Raw genomic sequence first — 13,959 nt, forward strand, 5'->3', positions numbered from 1 at the left:
CACCTGCCCCAGAACTCAGAGGAACTTTGTCCCAGGCTATTATCTATTCTTTGGGCTCACTCATTTTCCTTAGAAATCATTTACTACCTCTCTAAAATGTCCTACAGTCCGCCACTTCCCTGTCCCTTATGTAGAGGGTATATAAGCCTCAACCATCTGGCCCTTCTTTGAGTCTCCTATTTGTAGGGCTTCCGTGGCCATATGCACCATAATAGATGTGTAAGCCATTTTTCTCCTATGAATCTGTCTATTGTCAGTCATTTCAGTGAAACTTCACAGAGGGTGGAAGGAACGCTTTCTCTCTACCCCTACAGATGCACTGGCCATATTCCATATCTTTCCTCATCTTTCATATAATATCTGAGAGAGAAGGTAGAAGTTGTCAGTCCTTCTAGACACTAGTTTTCTCAAAGAACTGAATTCACTTCTACATTCTGCTGGGCAAAGTAAAATGCAAGGTCAGCTCAGGCTCTTGATGGGATTAGCTGCACGTGCACAGGGCACCATCTTTGGAGTCAATTTTTCACAGCTGATGATGATATTGTTCACTCCTTTTTAAAGCTGTATAGCACTCTATTGAGAGAATGTGCCATGGTTCAACCAGTCTTCTATGTCTCAGCAATTAGGCTGTTTTCAATTACATATAATGCCTTAGTGAATGCAATTGTGATTGCTATTTTTGAGAAGAGGATTGTTGAGCCAAAGGGTAAATATATGTTACCTGAGGCTGCTGTAACAGAGTGCCACAAACTTTGTGGTTAAAAATAACAGAAACTTAGGCCGGGCGCGGTGGCTCAAGCCTGTAATCCCAGCACTTTGGGAGGCCGAGGCGGGCGGATCACGAGGTCAGAAGATCGAGACCATCCTGGCTAACATGGTGAAACCCCGTCTCTACTAAAAATACAAAAAACTAGCCGGGCGCGGTGGCGGGCGCCTGTAGTCCCAGCTACTTGGGAGGCTGAGGCGGGAGAATGGCGTGAACCCGGGGGCGGAGCTTGCAGTGAGCCGAGATCGCGCCACTGCACTCCAGCCTGGGAGACACAGTGAGACTCCGTCTCAAAAAAAAAAAAAAAAAAAACCCCCCAAAAAAAACAAAAATTACCTGGGCGTGGTGCACCTGTGGTCCCAGCTACTCAGGATGGTGAGGCAGGAGAATCGCTTGAATCCAGGAGGCAGAGGTTGCAGTGAGCTGAGATCGCGCCATTGCACTCCAGCCTGGTGACAAAGTGAGACTCCATCAAAAAAATAATAATAATAATACATTTTCAGTGCTGCAAAGACAGAAAATGTATTCCCCTTGTACCCTAATTCAGCTAAATGGAAAACAATGTAAGAAACAGGCCAGGAGATCGAGACCATCCTGGCTAACATGGTGAAACCCCGTCTCTACTAAAAATACAAAAAACTAGCCGGGCGTGGTGGCGGGCACCTGTAGTCCCAGCTACTCGGAGGCTGAGGCAGGAGAATGGCCTGAACCTGGGAGGCGGAGCTTGCAGTGAGCCGAGATCGCGCCACTGCACTCCAGCCTGGGTGACACAGCGTGAGACTCCGTCTCAAAAAAAAATAAAAATAAAAAAAATAACAGAAACGTATTCTGTCACAGCTCTGGAGGCTAGAATTCCAAAGTCAAGGAGTCAGCCAGGTTGTACTCTCCAGGAAGTTTACAGGGAAGAATCCTTCCTGGCTTGTTCCAGTCTCTGGTGTTGCCAGCAATCCTTGGCATTCCTTGGCTTGTAGATGCATCACTCCATCCTCTGCCCCTGTCATCACATGAACATCTCCCCGTGTGTCTGTGTCTGTTCTTTAATTCCGATAACAACACCAGTCATATTGGGCTTAATATCCGCCCTAATTCAGTATGACCTCATCTTAACTTGATTATTCTGCAAAGACCCTATAAGTAAATGAGGTTACATTCATAGGTTCCAGGTGAGCTTGAAGTTGGGCGGAAACACTCTTCAACCTCTTACAGGAAATGCATGCATACGGTGGTTATATGGTGTCAAGCTCCCCTTCATGGAATGGTACCATGTTGCTCCCCCCCAAGGATGAAAGGGAACAGCTTTGTCCCCAGAGCCATAGCAATGCAGCTTGTGGTCAAGCTTTTGAATTTTTGCCAGTCTGATATCTGAAAACCAACATCTCTGTCTTTTATTTTTTGTTATGGATAAAGATGAGCATTTTTTTCTTACATATTCATTTGTCCATTGGTGGGGGAAAACCTGTTCATGTGTTTGTCCATCTTTCTAGTGGGTTTTTTGGTCTATTTTCCTCAGTTTTTTAATATAGAATTTTTATGGGATTTTCTATTAATCCGTTTCTGTTGTTCATTTTTATGTGATGTTGTTTCATTGACCATTTAGAAAGAATCATGGCTCACCAACTCTTCTGACTCCACAGAGCTCCCTCTGCTGTGCATTTTTGTGGTGTGTTTTAAAAACATGGCAGCTTGGCTTCAGAAACTTCCTGGCTGTTTCCTTCTTCCAGCCAAATCTGTTTGGCTTTCCTGTTTCTCAACTGCCTCTTTTCTTCAAACTGTTTATTCCACCTCTAGATGTTTCTTCTGGGCATGGGGCCCTGTCCTGGAAGAAAGCCCTGGTAGGTACTTTTGAGGGTCAACAGGGTCTAGACAGCCCTGGTCCCTTCAAACTTTAGCAGTGACAACTGCGATCACTGCTACTAAAGTTGGCAATGCCCCTCTTCAGCTTCAGCTGTTGTGCTCAAATCATCTTTCTATGCTTTATGGTGAAAACTTTTGGCTACCTTGGGGTTCTCCCCTTCTCGGTCCTGTTGCTTTCTTATGTTATTTCTTGCACAGACACACAAACTTACAAGTCTTCAGGCTGTTAATGGTTTATTCCCATCTACTTATATTTTGATGTTCCTAAGAATGCCTTGTGACCTAGCTTTATTGTTTGTATCATCCATGGCTTTCTGATTCTGTATCTAGGTTTCTATCTATTCTTATGGGGGGATTCAGGGAGTTTCAAAAACTATGCTATCATCAGCATGGTAGTTCCTCACTTGTCTTTCCTCATCTTTAAGAATTCTTTATTAGTGAAATTAACCCAGTGTCTCTGATACACACTGCAGCTACTTTCCACTGTTTTTAAAAGCAGTAGCTATGGCATTTTTGTTTGTATACATAGGTGCTATGGTTTGAATATTTGTCCTCTCCAAACTCACATTAAAACTTAATCCCTAATGTGGCCGTACTGAGAAGTGGGGCCTTTAAGGGATGATTGGGTCATTAAGGCTCTTCCCTCTTAAATAGATTGATCCATTCATGGATTAATGGCTTAATGGTGACTTTACAAGAAGAATAGGAAAAACCTGAGATAGCATACTCAGCCCCATTACCATGTGATGTCCTGCCCCAACCTGGGCCTCTGCAGAAAGTCCGTAACAGCAAGAAGGCCCTCATAAGATGCAGCCCCTTGACCTTCGACTTCTCAGCCTCCATAACCGTAAGAAATAAATTTCTTTTCTTTAAAAACTACCCAGTTTCAGGTATTCTGTTATAGACAACAGAAAATGAACTAAGACAATAGATTTCTTTGCAATGTTTATATGTCCAATTTTGTTCGTTTTTTCTTTCTTGGCATCTCATCTGGATTTTTTGAGTCATAATGAGAAAGCTTTTCCCCATAGGTGAACTCACTCATGTTGCCTCCAAGTGCTTGTTTGATGTCATCTTTTACGCTTACATTTCTAATTCATTTAGAGTTTATTGTGTATCATGTGAGATAGGTTTATTTAATTTTCTCTGTGTCATTTATCAAAAAGCCAATCACTTTTCCAGCAATTGAAATGTCATCTTTATCATATATTAAATTTCCATATGTACTTGAGTTATTTCTAGACTTTCTATTCTGTTCCATTGATGTGTCTCTCTAGTCATGCACAAATAACATAAGGTTTATTTTTTAAATGCTTTCATTTTTAAACATTCATTATGAAATATAAAAAGACACACAAAAAAGTTCAAAGAGTAAGACAATGATGACCCATGTACCTATCACCTAATTTAGGGAAGAAATAATTACCACCACAGCTGAAACCTTGGTAAGCCAAAACGAAAATTCTAAGCCCCCCAACTGACTGAATTGAATCCCCCTCTCAGCTAAGGGCACTCCAAAGTAAACCTGAATAACTGGTTCAGGCCATAATGGGAAGGAGGTTCAGACATGCCAGATTACATTCTCCTCCCTTTGGAATTCAGGCACAACTAGCCAGCATTAACATTAAAACAGGAATATTAAGATAGAAAAAAACAGACTCTTTGTAGCAATAAAATAACCTGACTCTAGTACACCATCACATGACAGATAGCAGGCACTGAAAGAAATCAAAGCATTTTACCCCAAAGTATATTCCTTTGACATATTTTTAATAGCCCTGGAAAGCTGTTTCATGTGGGAAAAATCTACATTCTATACAGAATCATCTCCCCTTTTCAGATCTTTTCCTGATCAGGAGAGAATTAACTAAGAGTCTGCACCTTTTAAGGCCTAATAAGAGACATATACCATCTATTCTCCATAATAAGAACCTTGATCTCCACAGCTCCTTATCTTAACCTGGTTACTGCTTTCTGTTGATTCCAGGTCTTTAGGTAATATAATAATCAATTGCCAATCAGAAAATCTTTTCATCTATGTATGACCTATAAGCACACCCCCACCGAGCTTTGAGTTGTCCTACTTTTCCAGACCAAACAAATGCATATCTTACCTGTATTGATTGATGTCTCATGTTTTTCTAAAATGTATAAAACCCAACCACTTTGGGCCCATGTTCTCAGGACCTCCTGGGGCTGTGTCATAGGTCATGATTCTCACATTTGGCTCAGAATAAATCTCTTCAAATATTTTACAGAGTTGGCTCTTTTTCACCAGCACCACTTTGTGTACCCTTCCCCCAGAATATCAGCAGAAATCCTGCTGGGGAAGGGTACAATGAATCCCTACCAACAACCATATAAGTGATCTTGGAAAGGGATCCTTCCCCAGTTGAGCCTTGAGATGAGACCACAGTCCCAGACAACATCTTAATCACAGCCTCGTGAGTGACTCTGATAGAACACAACTAAGGTACACAAGGATTCCTGAACCGCAAAAAGCATCAGATAACCCATGTCTGTTGTATTAATCTGCTAAGTTTTGGGATTGATATGCAATCTTAATTGATATAGAAATAGACTAGTAAATTCTAGAAAACCCCAAGAGAACTAAAGGAATTCCTCAAGGCAATATGTTTCACTCCAATGTGAGGGCTGAATGTATTTGCCACTGTATCGCAGCAGTTAGTAAAGTGTCTGGCACTCAGTAGGTGCTTAATAAGAAAATGGCTCCTGGAAAGAGAAGAACAGACATGGGTGGGAATGAGTAGAACTTGGAATGGGGAAGTAGGCAGAGTGCATCCCAGTGTGGAGGCCATTTGAAATTGAAAGGGTTATCAGGAAGAACATGGATTCACAGTGTGGCCTCAGATATTCTGCTGTGACTGGGTATAAAGTCATTTCCAGGCTGCCTCTGGCACTGATCCCCAGGAGTTTGGACATAACTGGGGTGAACACTCATTGGTGCTGTGGGGCCTCCTCAATCTGTGCAATGCTGCTGAGAACATGGGCTTTGGAGTCAGAGAGCCCTGAGTTAAATCCCTGAGAGTTGGGATAGTTATCTGACTTCTCTGAGCCTCGGTTCTTCATTTGGTGTCTTGAGTATTGCAGATGAATCAAATGAGGTAGCTTAATAAATGGTCATTCAAATCCAGCCAAATCCAGTTTAAAAAGCATCCTCAACTCTTATCAGACAGGTATCTTCCAAGATATGCAACAGCCTCAAGCTGGTTCCTGTCGGCCCCTCCCATGGCCATGGAGGTTTTCTATAGAGGCCAGGGACTCAGTACCCCTGGGGCTCACACACCCCTTTGAGAAGGCCATGAATGCTGTGGAAAGTGATGATGAACAAAAAATCTTTCCCCGGGAAGCTGCAGGAGAAGCCCCTGGCGTTTCTGTAGGGACTGGACTGTGCTCCCTGCAGAATGCCCTTCCCAGTGCGAAGACATAGGGGTGCCCAGAGAAAAGCCTCCCTGATACCTTCCCCTCCTACTCTCCCGGGAACTTCATCCAGTTTTCCCAAGGATGCTTCAGGCTGATCATGACCTTTCCCCCAGCCTCACGGACAAGGACGAGGTCCACTCGGCTTGGACCACCTCATTCAGGATGGAGCCAAGAAGCGGATGCAGCCCGAGGAAGCCTGGCAAGACTTAGACAAACATACAGCACCTGGAAAGGGACTCCCTGAAAGCACACTTAAAGGGGCTGCCACTTAAAAACTAATTTTGGGGAAAAGGAAAAATAAAGAGAGGAGGAAAAGTTATGCCCAACCCAAGACCTGTCTGCGTTTCCTCAGCCAGTGGGGAATTTAGGATCCTGCACGGTGCCACACCGCCCCCTGGTGGGAAAGACTGAGATTGCACCGACGGTCTCCAGATGTCCTTGTCTGGCTTGACCCTCTCACCTCTACTTTGGAGGGAAGAACATCGGAAATTATTTCCCAAGACTGCATTCCCTCAAGTTAAGTATAATGCTTGATTTCTGCTATCAAAGGTAAAAAAGACATGTCTTAAAACCCTGTATGAATAAGGTTGTGGGACATCCCAACCTGGCATTCCTATAATTAACAAAAATCACCATTTATTTGCCCATGTCCTGAGGCAAGAATAATCTAATGCAATGCTTAAGACAGCCTTACTTTGCAGCCTGGCTGTTAACCATAGTTTTACAGGTGCAGGCATAGACTCAGAGAGGGGCTATGGCCTTGCCCAAAGTCACGCAGTCAGTGCCAGGATTCTCAAGCCCGGGCTCTCAAACACACCGCTATAAACAGCCTGGGAGAAACATGACCGTCTCTGCTTGGTTCCCTCAAAATACACGATTAACTCTTTTTGATTCCCAACATTGCTATGTTTCTTTTCTCACTGAATATTGGCTTTCCATTAGGCAACTCCAAAGCCTAGTTTTTCTAGGAAAGTATAAGTCATCCCTTTGAGGAAGCTTATTAATCACATACTGTTTTCAAGGTGGCTGGGCTAGGCACTGTGGGAAGAGTCTACTGGCGGGAGGCTCACATTAACCTGAGGTGACTTTGGTGACTCTGACATAAGGCTACGATGAGATGCTCTGAGCTTTGAAATCAATGTGTGTCGCCAGTATAAGAACAGGATTAGGCTTAGGGAGTCACTGTGATACAGACGGGCTTGGGTGCAAAGTGTACTGGGAGTTGGAGAGCTCTGAGTAAGCAGAAGGCAGGAGAGGGGAGGGACGGGCAATGCTCAGGATTAGGGCCCCTGATCAAGCACACGGGACGTGGCAACCACAAGAAATCTGGGGCAAGTAGTTTGGCAGCAGCCTTCATTTTAGCACAGAAATGCCGACAGGTTTCTTCTTGCACACCCACTCTGATCTTTTGGTAGAAGCAGGCTGAAGTTATTTGTTGGGAGGACTCTGAAGCCATGCCCAGGCTCCATGGGAAAGTCGGCTGTGATTGACTAGTGATGTCTGCCATGGTCAGCATCTGGGGTAGCGGCAGGATTCATGCCAGGAATTTGCAGTTTCTGCTTCTAAGAGGGCTGCCTGCACACAAGAAAACTATGCCAAAAGACTGGGCATGGAGGAAATGACCTAACACAACAGGAGAAAATCCAAGAGAATGAGATAAGAGTACTAGAGCCTGAACCCAGTGGGAATGGATACGGTTCTGGGTGATTCCGTAGGCATGGAAGAATGTGGAAGATAGAAGTAATCAGCATAAATAAGTAGGAAGTATTGCAGGACAGAGAACAGATGTCTCAGGCAGACATACCAGATGATACTGGGGAGGGCAACTATAAAGAGAGAAGGGGACTCCTTGGAGGTCAACATGGCTGTCCTGTCCCTGGCTCTCCTGGCCCAGGCTCTCTTGGCCCAGCCCCTGAACTGAGATCTGAGAGAGCAGGTTGTGAGGGGAGAGCAGCATGTGGACATGCTTTTGTCCTTTTTGTCAGAATTGCCATGGGAGCTGAAAGCATCAGCCCATCTGATATGCTTTGGATCTGTGTCCCACCAAATCTCATGTCTGATTGTAATCCCCAGTGTTGGAACTGGGCCTGGTGGGAGGTGGTTGCATCACAGGGGTGGGTTTCTCATGAATGGTTTAGCACCATTGCCTTGGTGGTGTTCTCGCGATAGTGAGTTCTCCTGAAATCTGGGTGTTTAAAAGTGTGTGGCATCTCTTCACTCTCTCTTGCTTCTGCTCCCACCATGAGAGACACCTGTTCCCCCTTTGCCTTCTGCCATGATTGTAAGTTCCCTGAAGCTTCCCCAGAAGCCAAGCAGATGCCAGAATCATGCTTCCTCTACAGCCTGTGGAACCGTGAACCAATTAAACCTCTTTTTAAAATAAATCATCCAGTCTCAGGTATTTGTTTACAGCAGTGCGAGAACAGACTCATACAACACCCTACTGCTTGAGTCATAGAAGGCAAAAGGAAAAGAGCAAGGGTGGATGGAAAACAAGGAAGGCAAAAAAGCAAGGTGAGATCCTGTTCTCAGGGAATAAAGAAAAGGGAGCACGCTTAGCATTCATTCAACAAACATTTATGGAACACATGCTATGTGCAGTGCTCACAATACACCAAGCTTCACTGAGCTCACAGAATTAAAATAAAATGAGAAATCAAAAGCATAATGACCTGTTCTATATTTCCACTCAGGCCGTTAGCCACGACACATGTCCTGACTCAGGAAACAGCTAATGAGTGTGAGAGTGGCCTTCAATGATGTCATGTGCCTGGAAGCCACCCTGCTCTGGAAGCACCATCGCTCTGTTCCCGGGTCGCTGCGTGCCTGTGCTCTTCCTCCATGCTTTATTTATAACCCCTTTGCCTTTGCCTCTACCACTGCCATCATTTTTCGTGGCTTTTCTTTATTCCTCCAAACTTCCCCTAACATGTATTTGCCCTTAGCTCCAGGGCCCTTCTGAAGTTTTGCAAAAATGTTCTCTTTTATTATTCACTTGCCAACACAAGCATTAGTAAAAAGGAGGAGAAAAAAGAAAGAAAAGTGTCCTATTTTTAAAGTTTGAATTGTGAAAGTTGTCTAAGATTAGAAGAACAAAATCTTCATTGATTTTATAATATTATAAGGAGATACTTTTCACCCATAATCTAGCTCTTTAAGTTTATCATAATGTTAATTTCCATGTTCCCTTTCAACATTTCCCCATGAATCTAGTCTGGATTGTGATATATAATAACCAAGAGGTATATACAATATTATTTTTCATGTTTCTTCAAAGTTATTTCAGAAACACTACTTTTATATAGACTTGATATTTATGAATTTAATAGCTACTGTACTTTATGCTGCTGTCCCATCTTCAGCTGTAGCTTATTTCCTCTTTTTAATAACTTCCTCACGATAACTTTCCAGAGCCAGAATACTAAGTCCAAGGCTAAGACTGTTTCATTGCTCTCATTGTGTACTGCTACCTGCCTTTCCAAACTGGTAGCATCTACTGCCACTGGGGATGACGTTGCCAAGAGATCCACTGGAAAATTCGCTGGTCATGGATACGAATGTCTAGTGGCAATGGTCCATGGCAGCACCCCCCAAACTCCAGTTCCTCCAGAGGACAACTCATCAGAATTAGTAATCTCCTCTAGTCTGCTGAGAGTTCAATGCCTCAGGAATAATAAACGTCTCCCATTCTTTCCCTATCTGTTCTTCTCACCCCAGTGGCCCCTGCTCAAAGAGTCAGCCACCCATGCTGTGGGCAGGGTTGGTTTCCACCCTGAGCAGAAAGCCAGGACTCCTGGCCACCAGGAGAGCTGGTTCAGGGCCGGCCTATTTCTACAGCTGCTTTCCAGTATCTGACACAGATCCTTGTTGGCAGAGCCATCGTCATTGCCTGGGGCCCATCCTCTAGCCTCAGGTCCTGCTGCCTCCAGCCAGGTGATCCATGTGGAAATCTTTCTCACCGATATCCATGAACTCTCCACCTCTTGCCTGCCTGCCTGGCTGGACTCTAAACCTGATACACTTCATGGCTGCAAACGATCTATGTTGACTTTTCTTCTTGAGGGTTTGGCAGGGGCTAATGTCACATTCCTCTCTTCTGTAGGTGACCTTCCTGCATGGGGCTTCCGGGGGTTGGTGACACATGCCCTGCAGCACAGAAGCCACTCTACCATCGCTGGGGCCCCAACCACACTGTCACCACACTAGGTGCACTGAGTGTCTTCCATCTGTCCCACCCATCCACTCTCCATGCTCTCCTCCCCATTATGCCTCAGAAGGTCAGCTGTATAAGCAACTGCTGCAGACTTCCTGCCCTCGGCTTCTGGCTGCGATCAGCCAATGGGGAGCCCCAGCAGGCGATCAGAGGGACCGATGGGAGGAAGGTCCTCAGTGTACTGACTCCTCACTCCCTCACTGACTGGCTGGCCCTTCAATGAAAGATCAGAGCCCCAGGCAAATAGTCTTTGCTGGGCTCTACTAAATATTCCCTCCATTTCTCTTATAAGAATTCACCCACTGAAAGTTTACAATTCTACAAACATCACCACAATAGAAGTTTAAAATATTTTCATCACTTTGGGAGGCTGAGGTGGGCAAATTGCCTGAGCTCAGGAGTTACAGACGAGCCTGGGCAACACGGCGAAACCCTGTCTCTACTAAAAATACAAAAAATTAGCCAGGCGTGGTGGTGCATGCCTATAATCCCAGCTACTTGGGAGGCTGAGCCACGAGAATCACTTGAACCTGAGAGGTGGAGGTTGCAGTGAGCCGAGATCGTGCCACTGCACTCCAGCCTGGGCAACAGAGTGAGACTGTAAAATAATAATAATATTTTCATCACACCAAAAAGAAACCCCAGATACATTAGCAGTAATTTCCTATTTCCCCCAAATATCCCAGTCCATGGCAAGCACCAATCTGCTTCTCTCTGTGGACTTGCTACTCTGGACACTTCATGTAAATAAAATAATACAATATGGGCTTTGTGCATCTGTCTTCTTTCACTTAATATATGTTTTCAAGATTTAACCATATTGCAGCATGTATCAGCACTGCATTCCTCGTTATGGGTGAATAACATTTTGTTGTATGGATATACCACATTTTATTTAGTCATTCGTCAGTTGATGAACATTTGGGTTTTTCTTCTTTTTGGCTATTATGAATTAAGCTTGCTATGAACATTCACTTACAAGTGTTTGTGGGGATATACGTTTTCCTTTCTCTTGGAATGAAAGTGGAATATACCTATATAATATACCTACAAGTGGACTGCTACATCATATGGCAACTCTGAAAACTTCTGAGGAGTTACCAGACGATTTTCCAAAGCAGCACCATGGTATAGTCCTTCAGCAGGGCATAAGGGCTCTCGTTTCTCCAAATCCTCACCAACACTTGCTGCTGTCTTTTTATTATAACCACCCAAGTAGGTGTGAAGCGCTATCACACTGTGGTTTTGATTTGCATTTGCCTGATGACTAATGACGTAAAACATCTTTTCGTGTGTGTGGACATCTGTCTTCTTTGGAGAGATGTCTGAGCAAATCCTTACTCCATCTTAACATCAGGTTATTTGCCTTTTTATTTTTGAGTTTTAAGAGTTATCAATATATTTTAAATTTTAAATTCAGGTCTTTTATCTGGCATGTGACTTGTAAAAATATTCTTCCATTTTTGGTTCTTTCCACTTTTTGATGGTGTCTTTTGAAGAACAAAAGTTTTTAAGTTTGATAATGTCCAATTTATTGATTTTTGTCTTTTGTTCCTTGTGCTTTCAGTGTCATATCTAAGAAATCAGTGCTTAATGACTAGACATAAAGATTTATCCTATTTTTTTCTAAGACTATTATAGTCTTAACTCTTACAGTTAGGTCTTAGATCTATTTTGAGTTAATTTTTGTAGGTAGTGTGAGATAGAGGTCCAACTTCATTTTTCTGCATGTGGATATACAGTCATTCAACCATCATTTGTTGAGAAGACTGTTCTTTCCCCCACTGAATGGTCTTAATACCCTGGTTGAAAATCAGTTATCAATGCAAGGGCGTATTTCTGGATCCTCAATTCTATTCCATTGATCTTTATGTCGATTCTTATTATCCATTTACCGAAATGTCTATCCAATGTTTATTATTGTAGCTTAACAGTGGGTTTTGATATCAGAAAGTATGAGTCCTCATAGTTCTTTGTTTTCAAGATTGTTTGGGGGTATTCTGTGTTCCTTAAGTTTTTATATGAATTTTAGGATGAGCTCGTCAATTTTAGCGTTGCAATCATAATATAAAGTCTTCCACTCCAGGAACAAGGGATGTCTTCCATTTACCTAGGTCTTTAATTTCCTTCAACAATGTTGAGCAGTTTTCAGAGTTTAAGTTTTACACTTCTTTATATTTATTTCTCACTATTTTATTCTTTTTCATACTATTACAGGTGATATGGTTTAGCTGTGTCCCCACCCAAATCTCATCTTGATTTGTAGTTCCCATAATCCCCATGTGTCATGGGAAGGACTTGGTGGGAGGTGACTGAATCATGGGGGCAGTTACCTCCATGCTGTTCTTGTGATAGTGAGTGAGTTCTCAAGGTATCTGATGGTTTTTGTTTTGCTGTTGTTGTTTTGTTTGTTTGTTGAGACAGAGTCTCACTCTGTCACCCAGGCTGGAGGGCAGTGGCATGACCTCGGTTCAGTGCAACCTCCGTCTCCCGGGTTCCAGTGATTCTGGTGCCTCAGCCTCCCAAGTAGCTGAGACTACAGGCACGTGCCACCACGCCCAGCTTATTTTTTTGTATTTTTAGTAGAGACAGGTGTTTTGCCACGTTGGCCAGGCTGTTCTCGAACTCCTGACCTCAGGTGATCCACCCGCCTCGGCCTCTCAAAGTGCTGGGATTACAGGCGTGAGCCACCGTGCCCAGCCATCTGATGGGTTTTATAAGGCAGTTTTCCCTGCTCTTGCTAGCTGTCTCTTTCCTGCTGCCGTGTGAAGGTCTGTGCTTCCTTTCACCTTCTGCCATGATTGTAAGTTTCCCGAAGCCTCCCCAGATATGCGGAACGGAGTCAATTAAATCTCTTTCCTTCACAAATTACCCAGTCTTGGGCAGTTCTTTATATTAATAGTAGCGTGAGAATGGACTAATACAACAGGTGAAACTGTTTTCTTAATTTCACGTTTGGTTTATTCATTGCTAATGTACAGAAATAAAATTGATATTTGCATGTTGATTTTGTATCCTGCAACCTCGCTGGACCCAATACTATGTCAATCAAGGTAAATGACCAAGGCAAGTCTCGATCATTTTAAGGAGGTTTATTTGCCAAAGTTAAGGATGTGCCTGAGAGACAGGTCTATGCCTTTCTCGAGAGATGATCTTTGAGAGCTTCAATGTTTAAGGGGGAAAGGGTGGGATATTGAGAAATGCACAATTTTCATGTAAGAGTGGGTTAGAGGAAAAGAGTCATTCATGTCTTTGGCTCTGTGAATATACGTTTTTACTTAACATAACGTAGATGATAGGGCAGAGGAAAAAATTAGATATGAATTTGTCTCAGGTGGGCAGAGGGATAGCTTTGAGTTCTGTCCTACGTCCTTGCACCTGTGAAGATAAGCTATTAATTTACATTGCCATGGTGAACTTTAACAGAAATGCTTTAGGGTAAAGATCTTGGCGCCCACAGAGGAGGTGTGTAGCTTTTCATGTGTGTAGCCATCTTATTTAGGAAACAAAATGGGAGGTAGGCTTGCATGACCCACTTTCCGGCTTGACTCTTCCCTTTGGCTTAGTAAGTTTGGGATCCAAAGATTTATTTTCCTTTCACAATTAGTTCTACCTGTTTTTTTGTTTGTTTTTGTTTTTTGGTGGATTTCTTTTTTTTTTTTTTTTTTTTTTTTTTTTTTTT

The sequence above is a fragment of the Theropithecus gelada genome, chromosome 12 (assembly GCF_003255815.1).
Source record: "Theropithecus gelada isolate Dixy chromosome 12, Tgel_1.0, whole genome shotgun sequence".
NCBI classification, from domain to species: domain Eukaryota; kingdom Metazoa; phylum Chordata; class Mammalia; order Primates; family Cercopithecidae; genus Theropithecus; species Theropithecus gelada.